Below are 6568 nucleotides of genomic sequence, written 5' to 3'. Positions count from 1 at the left end.
GAGCTAGAATTGATATGCAAACTAGACACAATCAACTCCGGTTTGAATAAGGACTGGGAATGGCTGAGCCATTACAAACATTGACTCTATCTCCCCTTGTAAGTATTCTCACACTTATTATCAAACTGTCTGTACTGGGCTAGCTTGATTATCACTTCAAAAGTTTTTTTTCTCTTAATTAATTGGCCTCTCAGAGTTGGTAAGACAACTCCCACCTGTTTATGCTCTCTGTATGTGTGTATATATATCTCCTCAATATATGTTCCATTCTATATGCATCCGAAGAAGTGGGCTGTAGTCCACGAAAGCTTATGCTCTAATAAATTTGTTAGTCTCTAAGGTGCCACAAGTACTCCTGTTCTTCTTTTTGCGGATACAGACTAACACGGCTGTTACTCTGAAACCTATACAAAGGGAGACACAAGCAAATCTCCCCAGCCTTGCACCCCAGAATGTACCATCTTACACTGCTCAAGACCTTCTCTTGAACAATGCAAGCTCATTAATTAGTTCGCCACTTTCTCAAAGGATAGTGAACATACACCAGCCTGTGTAATCTGAACAGATCCCCAAACACTTTAGACAAACTCTCTGTTAAGGATAAACTATTAAAACAAGTTTATTAACTATAGAAAGTTTTTAAGTGATTATAAATGATAGGCAGAAAGGTCATAGAGAGTTATATTTTATTTTCTTACGTAAACACATGTTCTAAGCCCTAAACTTTCAGACTAAGCAAGAGTTGAATCAAACAGTTTTTTCACTCCCACTGGATGTTGCAGGTAGGTTATAGTTCTTAATACACACGCTGAAGTTCCTTCTGAGTCTGAGACCAATCTCCTCAGTTCAAAGTCTTTGTCTTCCCAGTGATCTTGTTGCCTTCATGGGGTCTCATGATGCCACTGTCCCTTATTTTATACTCTCAGTTCATGTCCCAGAGAAGTTACTGGCCCAGACGTGTCCTGTTGGCCTTGCTGAGTCCCAGAGTTCAGCAATCCCCATTGTGTGGTGCTCATGCAACTGTTTCTTCCAGAATTGTAAATCTCTTATTTACAATTCCCCTGCTGGTCAATGGCTTGTGATGGTTGCTTAATGCCTGTTTGGGTGTCACTTTGTTGTCACTGGAGAGCTAGCAGTGGGGGTCTCCCAAACTCACAACATATTTCAATAACAACCATATTGAAAAATCTCAAAAATTCATACACAGTAACGATATACATATTTTGACAGAACAATGAGTTTCAGCAGATTATGACCTTTCATATGGTATCTTACATGGCATGCTTTGTATGAAATATCACAACCATATACAAATGATGAATATGAGGTTACAGGGTGCTACTTTGAAGTACAGTGTATCACCCCCAGTTCCAGAAACAGCAGCCTCCTGGGGGGCCAGCAAACTGGAGTGCTTCAGCCTGGTCCCCTCTCGAAGGCCAGCCAAGACTGGACAAAGGATGCTGGGGGATCCTGCAGTCCCCTCCACAGGAAAGCACATTTAAACTTAGAGATTGGATACTTCTGCTTCTCCCAAGTGCCAAATCCAAGGACTGTAAATGCCAAGGACCGTACAAAGTAATCTGTCAGGTAGGACCAGTTAAATCTGAAATCAGACAACCCAAGAAGAAGAAGATCGGAAACCCTGGAAGGAGCAGGTGGGCTTGTTTATCACTTCATATCCCCCTGGGCCAGAGCTGGGACCCCAAGCATCCACCTCTGACCCAGAGGAAAAGACCCAAGTGAGACAGCTCATGAATGCCTTCCCAACATTATTTTCATCCTGGCCAGGAAGTGGGACTAGGGGCAGAGTTGTCCCAGGAAATTAATGGAGAGGAACACCCTGTGCTCTCTTTTGGCAATGTCCACCCTCAACAGTGACCTGCAAAAGATGTTTTAATTGGGCTTTGCCCTTTTTTTTTACACTGAAACCAAAGATTTTTAAACAGAAATCCCTTCAATAGCTTATCTTTTATGTTTTTCATCAATGAACCCTACAATCACCCAACCTAGATTGAACCTGAAGTTCAAAACATACAGGAAAAGTTATTAAAACAAAACCAAAAAAGCTTAGGCTTTTTAAAAATACATCACAAAGAAACAAAAAGAACATAATCCAAATAACTTTTGCCTGGGCAGGTCACCTTAAAATCACTGGTTACCATCCTTTCAATTCCCAGCTCTGTAGCTCATTGGCTTCTTGCTGTTTTCCTTCCAAGACAGCATTTTTAGGACCTATGGCTACTTTATGGATCAACCTTTGGTATAGGTCCCCCATCAGGTTCTTATTCTCTACTGGATCACCTGCAATAAATTAACAGACGTATTGGAGCATAAGCTTTCATGGGTGAATACTCACTTCGACAGACACATGCAGTTTATAAGGTGCCACAGGACTCTTTGTTGCTTTTTACAGATCAAGACTAACATGGCTACGCCTCTGATTCCTGAAATAAATTAGGGCCCTGATTTTCAGGTGCTCTATTTCTGCACTTAAGTGGGAAAGATGGCTTTAAGTCAATGTTGTGCTCCCTTTATTTTTGGATATGTCTACTCTGCAATCAGGAAGTACGATTGCAACACACGTAGGCATACCTAGTTGGCTTTAATTTAGTTGATTGGGTACCAATAGTAGCGATGCCATGGTAGCACAGATATCAAAGCACTTTACAAAGGAGATCATGCTTACATGATTTCATAAGAATTTTTTAACATTTTTATTTGACGTGGGGTCTGTCTGCACTACACTCATGTAGACATACACAAGCTAGCTTTAATCTATCTAGGTCAAGTCCTGGAGTAGAGGTGGGTGGATTTCTTCAGATTAGTAGGTTAATCAAAGAAAAACATGGTTACAGTCGAATAAAAACTAGTCACAAATTTGACATGATTAATTCTGGCTATTTACCAAATGGCTGGACGTGGTAGCTGTAATGCTGCTGTCCTTCCTACTCCATCCCGCTTTTATCACCTTTAGCTCAGTGGTTAAGGTACCTGGGATATGGGAGACCTACATTCAAATGCCTGTTGGAACAGACCTGAAAGGGACGTTTTTGATTCACCAACAATTTCAGATTTGGTTTGCCCTTAACCATTCTTCCCCCTCTCTCGCTTCCCGTCCGGCTCTATACAGGAGTAGTGAAGCTGAGCCAGTGCACACTTCACCATGAGCTGTACAAGTGCTCCTGGTAATTATTTGTGCAGCTAGCTCACACAGAAATGTGCACGGCTGCATCGTCACTGCTCCAGTACCTGAGCTAACTAATTAAAGCTAGCTCTAGTACACCTACATAAGCTGCAATCACACCATGTGCTTGCAGAGTAGACATACCCTCAGTCATGTATGTTATAAGGGGTCCTCCGGATCATAATGCACACCTTGTTTCTTATCATCTTCACTCTTTCTAATGAAACAGTGCTGAGGAGCTGATAATTTATATAATAAAGTGACTGACTGTGAAGCTGTAATGTTTGCAGATGATTCAAGGGAGCAGCAGCTACCTGCAACTTCAGGAGATGCACGTAGAGGCCTGAGCCCTGTCATCCTGACAAGGTAGAGAATCTGAAACCAGCTTTATGTTGGTTGAGAACTTAGATAGTATGGGCATATGGAAAGTTACATTTCCCTAGCACTTTTCATTGTATGCAGGGGCGCCATTTGGGGGGGGCAGGGCTCTAGCCCCGGCCCTGAGTTTCATAGGGAAGATCTACTCACCCTAGCTCCAGCTGGAGCTCTGAACTACAACAGCTTGAGTGTGATATGTGATGAGTTTGGCAGCTGGGAGCAGCGCAGCCTTTGGGGACGGGAGTTTGCTTATAAACAGAAACCACAAGGCAGGGTAATTAAGATAAAAGGCTTATCATTAAAATAAATTAAATAAATAAATTAAATTAAAATAAATTAAGGATCCTTAGATGATCCTGAAAGCACTGCCAGGCACTTCAGTTAAAAGATAGGAAACAAAGGGTAAGAATAAAAGGTGAGAATGGAGAGCGATAAATCCAAAGTAATGCATTTGGGAAAATATAATCCCAACTCTACATACAAAATGATACGGTCTAAATCAGCTGAACCTATCAATAAAGAGATCTTGGTGTCATTGTAGATAGTTATCTGAAAACATCTGCTCAATGTGCAGTGACATTTAAAAAAGCTAACAGAGTATTGGGACTCATTAGGAAAGGAATAGTTAATGGGGGGAAAATCATATTGCCTCCATATAAGTCTACAGCATGCCAACATATTGAATAGGGCATGCAGATTTGGTCACCCCATCTCAAAAAAGATATATTGGATTTGGAAAAGCTACAGAGAAGGGCAACAGAAAGGATCTGGGGAATAGAACACCTTCCGTATGAGGAGAGATTAAAAAGACTAGGACTTTTCAGCTTGGAAAAGAGACAACTAAGGGGGGATATAATAGAGGTCTATAAAATCATGAATGGTGTGGAAAAATTGAATAAAGAAATGTTATTTACTCCTTCACATAACACAACAACTAGGGGGTCAACCAATGAAATTAATAGGCAGCAGATTTAAAACTAACACACAAAAAAAGTATTTCTTCACAGTCAACCTGTGGACCTCTTTGCAAGGGGATGTTGTGAAGGCCAAAACTGAGTAGGTCTAATATTTATTTAATTTTCTTTCTTTTATAAAGGAATTAGATGCAGATGCCCCAAGCAGCCAAAACCAAAAAAAAAAAAGCCGTGGCCGCGATCGCGATCTGCGGTGGCAATTCGGCGGGAGGTCCTTCACTCCGAGCCGGAGTGAGGGACCGTCCACCGAATTGCCGCCGAATACCTGGATCTGCCGTCCCTCTCCCGAGCGGCCGCCCCAAGCACCTGCTTGAGAAGCTGGTGCCTGGAGCCGGCCCTGGAAACAGAGCTCCTGTCAGCTCATTGCTAAGTTAACTGCCAAAAAACTAGAGTTTTCAAGTGCCTAAGTAGCCCCAGGAATCATGGTTAAAGTTGCCCCCGCCCCCATCCCCCCCAAAATCTGAAATGGTGCTTAGGGTTACCATACCTCTGGATTTTCCCGGACATGTCCGGCTTTTGGGGGCTCAAATCCCCGTCCGGGGGGAAATCCCCAAAAGCCGGGCATGTCCGGGAAAATCGGGAGGCTCGGCCGGGGCCTCTTTGTGCGGGGCCGGGGGCATGGTGCCGGGCCGGGAGCCGGGCCGGGGGCCAGGGTCGCAGTGCCGGGCCGGGCCGGGAGCCGGGCTGGGAGCCGGGCCCGCGGGGCTGGGAGCCGGGCCGGGGTCGGGGAGCCGGGAGCCAGCCCGCGGGGCTGGGAGCCAGGCCGGGGGTCAGGGTCGCAGTGCCGGGCCGGGCCGGGAGCCGGGCTGGGAGCCGGCCCGCGGGGCTGGGAGCCGGGCCGGGGTCGGGGAGCTGGGAGCCGGCCCGCGGGGCTGGGAGCCGGGCCGGGGTCGGGAGCCGGCCCGCGGGGCTGGGAGCTGGGCCGGGGTCGGGGAGCCGGGCCGGGCCCGCGGGGCTGGGAGCCGGAGGGTGCGCCGGGGGTGGTCGGCCAGGGCCCGAGCCGACCCAGGCTGGAGCCGCCGGGGGCCAGCCTGGGCCGCGCCTCCTCCCCCCCACACTCCCCCTTACCTGCTTCAAAAACAACAAGGAGTCTGGTGGCACCTTAAAGACTAACAGATTTATTTGGGCATAAGCTTTCGTGAGTAAAAACCTCACTTCTTCGGATGCATAGCAAACAACTAGGGGGTCAACCAATGAAATTAATAGGCAGCAGATTTAAAACTAACACACAAAAAAAGTATTTCTTCACAGTCAACCTGCTTCAGGCTTCAAGCAGGGGAGGGGGCGGAGACTTTGGGAGGGGGCGGAGTTGGGGCGTGGTCGTGGGCGGGGCTGGGGGCGGGGCCGGGGCCCCGGAGTGTCCTCCATTAGGAGGCATAAAATATGGTAACCCTAATGGTGCTGATTGTATGATCTCAAAGCACCAGACATTCACTTGCCCTCATAGCAATCAGCCGGGCCGTGGGGGAGAGAAGGGCAGATTGTGCATGTAAGGTGTTCTCTACGTTTTATATGAGCAGCGAGACATACAAAGATGAAGTGAGTTGCCCAAGGCCAAACAACAAGCTCCGGCGCAGGGGGCAGCGGGCCTGGATGCACTAGTTGCTCTACCCATTAGAGCACCCGCCTTCGGACTGCCCATGAGGACGCTAATGAGTACTACTCCGCCTACAGCATTTTCTGTCTGGAGAACCACGCACAGCCAACGCCCGGTGACCGCGGCTCCCAGCTCCAGGGAAGGAGAATTAAAGTTTTCATCCCCAGTGCGACGCCGCCTGGCGGGCAGGGTGGCTTGCGGGTTACCCGCCCCATGCAGCCTGAACCCTCCCCCTCCGCGCGTCTCCCTAGGGCACAGCCACACCCCAGCGCCTGCCCCGGGGTGGGACGGGGACTCAGCCCGCGCCCTCCCGCAGCCAGGCGGCGAGCGAGGGGCGGCTCCCAGCCGGGGCGGCGCGCGCGGGGAACCCGGCGGGCTGTCAGCCAGCGTGATGGGCAGGGGGCTGCGGCAATGGAGAGGCAGGCCCGAGGGGCG

Source organism: Trachemys scripta, chromosome 1 (genome assembly GCF_013100865.1).
Source record: "Trachemys scripta elegans isolate TJP31775 chromosome 1, CAS_Tse_1.0, whole genome shotgun sequence".
Taxonomy (NCBI): Eukaryota; Metazoa; Chordata; order Testudines; family Emydidae; genus Trachemys; species Trachemys scripta.
Note: the sequence above shows the minus strand (reverse complement) of the source record.